Source organism: Oculina patagonica, chromosome 4 (assembly GCF_052425735.1).
Source record: "Oculina patagonica isolate OP01 chromosome 4, crgOcupat, whole genome shotgun sequence".
NCBI lineage: Eukaryota > Metazoa > Cnidaria > Anthozoa > Scleractinia > Oculinidae > Oculina > Oculina patagonica.
In genome coordinates this window covers 1102281-1110167 of record NC_135761.1, presented here as the reverse complement: position 1 = coordinate 1110167, position 7887 = coordinate 1102281, and the positions used below count along the sequence as shown (strand labels likewise).

The 7887-nt window shown below is 36.5% G+C and overlaps 1 long non-coding RNA gene across 2 annotated transcripts; it reads right to left on the bottom strand.

Moving 5' to 3' along the window:
• Positions 1 to 2584: 2584 nt before the first annotated feature.
• On the bottom strand, positions 2585 to 6891 carry LOC144649112 (uncharacterized). Of its 2 annotated transcripts, none has more exons than XR_013569833.1 (2): positions 6661 to 6891; positions 2585 to 2878 (listed from the first exon to the last, which is right to left on the bottom strand). It is a non-coding gene; the product is annotated as an uncharacterized LOC144649112 (long non-coding RNA). The 2 variants fall into 2 exon arrangements; XR_013569832.1 differs by lacking the exon at positions 6661 to 6891 and adding an exon at positions 4050 to 4336.
• Positions 6892 to 7887: the final 996 nt, after the last annotated feature.

Here is a 7887-nt window from a genome sequence, read left to right as displayed (position 1 = left end):
AAATATAAAAGAGATGTTTTTACTCCGAACAAAACTGTTAAATCCGACCCCCCTCCAACCCTTCTCTAACCCTTAAAGCTTCTCTTCTCCAAGGAAAAGGTTAAAATAATAGAACAAGAGCCGTGGTGAGGGGCAAAGAACGCGGGCTCACGAAAAGGCTGACTCAAACTGGTGTAGTTCAGTAAGAATGGGTTCAAAATTGGTAATGGCTTCTGGGAAAGAACTGTCCGAAATACAAAGAAGAAAAGAGATAGCGAAATGAGAAAGCTAATTAGTCAGTGATACATGTACAAGTTACTATTAAAAAAAGTAGGGGTATCGAATGGTCTTTGCGAGTATGCGAGCACGGTGTTTTTCGATGCGAGTACGAGCATTGAGCTGTTGAGAAAAGTTCGCCTTACGAGCAACGAGCACTTTTCAAAAAACTACCTCCACTAAAAATCGAACATGCAAGCACGAGCAAACGAGCATCCAATAAAATTTTGCGAGCATTGCGAGCACTGCAAAATTTGGAGGGGCCATTCATGACCCCTGAAAGTTATAGATTTGACTCCTGCTTGGAGAATACGGTTTTCTTTTTTCGAACAAACTTAAATGCGTAATTCTTACCCTAAATTCACTTCGTTTCCGACCAGGAACGTTTGCGCCAATTCCGGCTGTAAATCCGTCACTTCCATGGAGTATAAAAACAATTATCACCAGAATAATAGCGGAGAACGAGCAGAAAATGAAAAACTTCATTGCTGAGTTCGGAATATTCACAAGGTTTTCGATCAGAGATAAATATTAAAAAAAAATTAAACTGGCGACATCAATTTCACCAGTGCAGTGTCCTCTGAGGTAAAAACCGAGCATGTGACTTTGCCATTATTCCTAACTTTTGATGGGGTTTTTAAGCTAAAGTTTTTTATTTTGAACCATGAATACAATAGAAAAAGCTTGAGATTATAGCTATAAACAAATCATTAGTCTCTTGAGCTTTGGTATAATCTTGGACTTTCTTTGATTAAGTATTTCCTGAGCATTTTGTGAAAGTATTGTTTTTATTCATAACCAGGACACCAGTTGCTTAGGGTTATCCATTGTGGATCACGGTGTGGCTTTATTTCGCAATCCAAACTATTCTACTATTTCTTTTTGAAGGAAAATTTTGAATTGTGTTTAAATCCTTGGTTGACAGGTTGAAGTAAGTTTAAATCTTGCGATCAAGTTTGTTGATTAATTATGATAAATTCAAATTCGTCTTTATAATGACAAAGTCATGTTTTCACTATTCGATATATGCGTTGTGCTAGCAAATTAAACAAAAGAGGACAAAATAAGCTTTTCTTGGGCACAGTTCAGGCCCCGCTTATTGCGTATCTCTCGCGGGAAGAGAGATAGTAGAGCACGCGATATAACTAAAAACAAACATTTACAAAATACCACGAAAGTAGTCTGTGTGCTAGGGGCCCTCATTTTCCTCGACCGACCCTGAAAAAAAAGGGGGCTGCTCGTAGTCTAACTCGATGTATCATTATTAAGCACTGACCAAACGGCAACCCAAGCAGACGCAAGTTGAAAACTTGCGTCTACTTGCGCCTCCGTTTGGCCAGGACTTTTCGGTGTACTTGCGTTGACTTGCGTTTACTTTGGTCGAGATCAGATTTGCACTTAAGTTAACACATTTTTTTCACCGTTTGGCCACCAAACGCAAATTAACGCATCTTTTGCAGTTTATTTCAAATATTAAATTGCACCCCGTCACATTTTAAATGTTTTTTGCAAATTTGCGTGCACTTGCGACTAAACTTCCGTGTCCGTTTAGCCACCCGACGCAAGTCTGCCGAGTGTACGCAAGTTCAACTTGCGTCTACTTGCGTTACCGTTTGGCCAAGGCTTTAGAAACGTCTTCTGTGACGCTTTTCATGAAACATTACTGACAAATTGTAGCCAACTTGTGCCTGACTACTAACTTGTCACTACGGTTGCCATGGAAAGTTGGACGTATATCGCCCGTAGTACAGCTGGTATTTTTACGAGTCAGCTTTTGATATTTTTAGGTTTCTGTGGTATTAAAGCGACTAGAAGGTAACTCTGTAAAAGTAAAGAGCCTAGCCCAAGCTAGAATACAACAAAATAACCCCGGCCAAAGCTCGATCCCGCGGAGTCCAGCGCGCTTACCATTAGGTATTGTCCCTTTCAATTAGTTTTGTTTATCAGATATGTGGTTCATTATAAAGGTCACAGAAGGGATGCAATAATTATATTTTTTATTTTTTTGCGGTTTACTTTTAACCCCGCTCAATTCCAAGCCTAAATATTGAGATTTTGTGTTACATCAATACAAAACCCCATACTTGATAATTTTCTAATTCTCATAACCTGTCTGCATCAAAAGAGGGGCCCGAAGAGGTAAAATGGGAACTGGGATTTGGGCAAAATTGCACTGGGAACAATGAAAATTGAGCCACTGAGACTGCAGGGCATCACAAACAAATCAACAATACAACTGGGAGTGGGATTTGGAAAATCCGGAAACCAAGGGTAGGAAATGGGATTCGGGCGAAATTTTTAGCTGGGAAATAGAATTTAAAACTCATACTAACGTTCGTCATGGGCTTTACTTTGCACTTTATTATTCAGTTCTACTGACAAGTTTACACATTCAAAGTATCTCAATATACGAGTTTGACATGTCATTTTCTTGATGTGAAAAGACTATAATATAATAATAGTTTCGTTTCTGTTTCATCTTGGACCAAAGCTTGCTTCTGTTGTATTGACTTAGCATTCATTGTACGGGCCGAGGACCAGGATGAGTGAAGTCGTCGTTTAAGATCTCCCGCTTGCAGTGTTCCCGCGCCACTCTGCACATGTTATCCAATGCACGTTTAGCCTAACAGAGATAAAGTCAAAGTTAATGAAAATTCAAAACAATGAATAAAAACTGCGCGACTTTAATATAAAGAGCCGACGAGGGAAGAGGGATCCTATGAGATAAAATTTCCCGCGAAATAATCGTCGCAAATTTAAAAAGAACCTCCAAAATGTGCCAGAATTTTCTTTTTGTTGTCAAGTTATTACCACAAGGTATATAGAACACTTGCCCTGATAGGTTTACTATAAACGTGTTATGCAAAATTTTCTTTAAGGCGCTTGGCAGCGCACAACCATTTCAATAACCAATTATTTGCGCTAATCTGAAGGTTCGTGCCTCAGTAAAAATACCGCATTTTAAAATCGCGAAATTAAGTTCGACGAAATTTTCTACTCTGTCGGTAATTCATCGCTTTCCATTTATATATATTACGGTGATGTTTATAATAGGTGGTTGCGAAATATTACGTGGTTCTTTTGCCTTTTTGAAGAAACTCGCGATCAATTTTGTGCAATTAAACGCTAAATTAATAGGTCGTGCCTCTCCATAGACTGTCTACAGCCCTTCACTTTTTTGTAATTTTTCGATAGAATGAGCGCGGGAAACAAACGGCGAGAGAAGTAGATGCCAGCCCAAATCGGGAGGCGTGACGGGGTGGGGGGCGGGAAGCGAAAAGCGCCTCCTCCTCCCCCGCGCTTCGCGCTAACGCTCGCTTCGCTTGCCGATTCTCCCGCTTTTTTGCGTTGAAAAATAGAGAGGCTGTGGAGTGTGAACAGTCTAGCCTCTCCAAAATAAAGATGTATAACTATTCGAAAGCTATATACAAAGTTGAATTACACAATTCCAGTAAGCGGTCATTCATAGCATCCATATCTTAGAATGTCGTTTGCACTAAATCTTTAGAAAAATCATAGCTAGAGCCGTTGATCGTAGAATCGGAACAATTATATATAGAATGATCTAATTTTTATATTATATAATACAGTAATCTATTCAAGAATATCGTAGAATTCAAAGAATATACAGCACCGACGAACCAGAGTCTTCTAAATCATTCTAAATGTATGCTTTCAGAAACTTGTAGAATTGGTGACTCCAATCGTAGCCGAGGGAGTAGTATAATTGAGATATGCTGATATCTGTTTTACTAAATCGGTATATAGACCTTTATACTATTCATAATTTTAACCTGTGATAGTAGATTTCTCTTTTTCCATGTTTGGTTTCCGTTGAAACCCTCACACAACGGAAGATAAACTGCAGCCAGAAGAAGTGTCGAGAGAATAAACGCCGTTGCAAGCCCTGATCTCATCTTGACTGACTCAGTCACTTGTGTCGATTAGAACTGTTTGATCAAGTCTGGGAAATAACTGATGATCGCTTGAAAGTTATTGCGTTTTATAGCCACTTAAACTATAGCTTTCCTTCTAACAAGTAATTAATAAAGTTCCGTTAATAAGACAAACTTGAAAAACGACGGAAAATTTTTGAATAGTTTGTTAACTGTAAAACAATCAGAGAACCGTTTTATTTGCAATATTCTTATTAAGCCGCGTCTACTATGGCGAATTGTTTTTTTGTCAGTAGAACAGAATTAAAATCCGATCAAATATTCTCTTAAAAAATTCTCTATGCTTTATTTTCTCACGGTTTGACGAAATGAACTCCGCAGAATGTTTTAATATCTAGCTACATTTTCAAAGCTTTATTGATAAACTTCGCTGAGTGGAACTTCATTAAAAAATATTGATAAGTTTGGTGTTTATTGCATTAAAAGCTAAATCCTTTTGCCAATTACTTTTGCTCTCATGTTAATTCACCACGTGGTCTTTTAAATGGTATTTCTTTTGGCTCACAATTTGTAATATTTGTCCAAAGCTTCTAATGCAGCGAACGGAAATTAAAAGATTTATCTGTCTTAAAAAAATTTCAATAAGTAGCGTGGGCTTTGTGAGTTATTTATTTAGTTTATTACATAAGATGTATTGTAACGATTTTTAATTTCCTGAGTGTCATTATGACAAACTAACAAATGTAAAAAAACGCCGAGGAAGGCTCGCAAAAAACAACTTATATATCTCTTTAAATCCACCAAGTATAAATTTATACACTTTCTTTTAAGAACCGTTTCTTATAAGAAACTGAGGCTGGGAAAGGCCAAAATTATACCAAAAAGAACTTATTGCTTTACCAGTTGATTTAAAAATTACAATTCCAACCTGGGAACAAAATTGTCATTTCATGACAATTCAAATTTGAATTTGAATGCGTTTCTGAACTTTGATTTTCCGCGAAACCACTTTTTTTTTCCAAAATTAGAGAAATATAGAAACATTGAGAACAGTACTTTACGAACATTTTCCGGGTCAAGTCGTCAAAAATTAAACAAAGTTCAGCCTTAGCGCTAAAGGACAACGGAATTTCTTTCAAAAAGAAGAGTGTGACGTTTTCGTGCAATTTCTTTAAAAATAATTAGAAATAGAGATTTGAGAGGATTTGATAAGTTCGACAACAGAACTAAGCCTTGAAGCCTTCAAAGCGACTTTATCCCTTTGTGTCCGTACTAGAGAATTATTAGAATCCCGATTTCTCTCTCTTTTGAATTCTGTCTCAAATCGATGGCTATGCTGCAGTTTCTCCGCTATTAAAATCAATGCTACATATATCGGAAAGGCTAGGGACAATATTATCTTCAGAAAAGAAAGTGTATTTCAGTTAGCAAAAATTGTTGGCAAAATTGTTCGAAAGCTCCCTGAAATTTAGGACTGTCCCTGTACATCGCATACTTAAATATGTTAATTTAGAAACCGCAGAGATCGATTAACTTAAATGTTTCACAGCATTTTTGCTGTTCTCAATCTCGTGCTCGCTATATTTTTTGCTTAAAATCTAAAGCGTTCAGCGAAACTAAGACATGATTATATTTCAGTCTGCTCTCCACTTTAGTCGAAAAGCTTTAATAGCTCTCGAAACCTGCTTTGTTTCATCAGAAATCTATTCTTTTACATACAATTGAAATGTGGTAATCAAATGTAAAACCGCTCAGATAAAATAAATATATATGTTTAGTTAACCTAGTTATATAAACCAGGGACTTTCAGAAATTTGAACGGGAGTTTGCACTTACAGGCATAAAATTCGCAGTTGTAAGTGGTACGAGCGATGATGTTTTGAATGGTTAGCGAATGAAATTTGAAAACTTTCAACATACAGGTTTGTGATTTCTTTTATACGATTACTGAACAAGTTAGCTTAAACTCCTGAAATCATGATAAAAAAAAAACGAAAAAAAGTAAACACTGCAATGGTTCATATAAAGGGACTCAAGTGTTTATTTATTTTTTTTTACTGTGTCATCAGATTTATTTTGTGTATTTTCGTAAAATTAAGTAAATTAAATTGAATGTAAACAATAAAATAAAGCGAAAATTATTCAAATCCAATTTACGAATAGATTTCTTGTAACAAGTAAAGAAATATTAAATTAACGCCTATTTGCTTTAACAACATTGCTGGTAAAAAAAATGCAAAAAATGAAGAAGAAATCGTCTTACATTAGTTCAATGTTATAAGGATCGAGTCCACTCAAGTACCAAATACTGTGTAATCTACCAATTGTTAACCTCTCTACTCACTTCTACAGCTACAGGGAGAGGAATTGCACAAGAGAATAATTTCCCTGCCTGAGAACACAGCTCAAATGAGTAACATAACTGGCCTTGAGGCACTCAGTACCGCGGCGTGATTCAACAAAGCAGCTCATTGGTATAAATTCATTAGAACGGCATCTTTACACTTACCGCTGGTCTTGGACTCCAGTTATTTCCGCCAGAGAAACCTTGGCACGGTCTTAGGACCACGAGGGTGGAAAACAGAAACGCTAACACAAACAAACTGAAGGTACTACCTTTCCTCATCTTCACTTGCGAGATTCTATTCACTTGACTAAAAATTAAATTTGAAACAAAGTTACTTGCAATAGATATGATTGTAGACGTCAAACTTAGCAGTTTATATAGGCGATCGCTGCCTTCTATTTATGACTGAAAAGTGCGTGCAAACAAAGAAGTGATACACTGTCAAGTTTACTGTGTATCTTGACGGCAAACATTGCATCCGGCCGTATAATGACGATTGACTTGTGCGTGTACGATTTATCTGTTCCTATCTTACATCCGAAGGATTAAATGCTGCCACTCGTACTGAGTTCCTTGATTTTGGAGTGATCAGAAGAAATTGACATCCTGTTTCTTTGCCAGTGTCACACTGGCTAGAATTACCTTAGGAAATCATTTGTTTTCTATTAGTTATTTATATTGAAATAAAAAAAATGACGATATCTCCTGTAAAAAGGAACGCGAAGTAAGAAACTTTTTTTCATCAGAACGGAAAAGAAATAAACAAGACCCTACATATTTGACATATAGCTTACAACTGCGTGCTTTGTTTATGGTTGACGGGGGGCAAGATTTTTGCTATGTGATTCACATATATAAATACGTTGCGCAAACAATGTGAGAACTATAAATAAATATTAATGTAAATATAAAATATAAAAACTTTAATCCCTCCTCCTTCCTGAGTACCAAAATCTTAGCATAAATTCTCAAGTAGTTATTTCTTACAATTTAGTTGGTGCTGAGAACTAGAAGTAACAATACGATTCTTGTCTTTTTTTTTTACTTAGGATGTATTGGAAATGTTAGGAGAAGAACGTTTATGATCAGGTGACCCGCTAAACTGCCATAGAAGGAACTGTGCTGTCCTGCTACATGTATCTTTTTGGTCTCCATTGCCGGCAGATCTTTTCCGCAAGGTCAATTAGTCAAATAAAGAAATCATCTTAATTGAATGAAAAGCGAACAACATTTGACTTTTCCATTATCCTGATTTCCGTTTCCTATAGAATTTGTCAAATGTATTTTCCGTTTAATTAAAGTAAGGGCCAAAATTAATCTTAAAAGACACATTGAGACAATTTTGATAACTGCACGATCGACAGTCTATTTTGATAACGCTAACTGTTC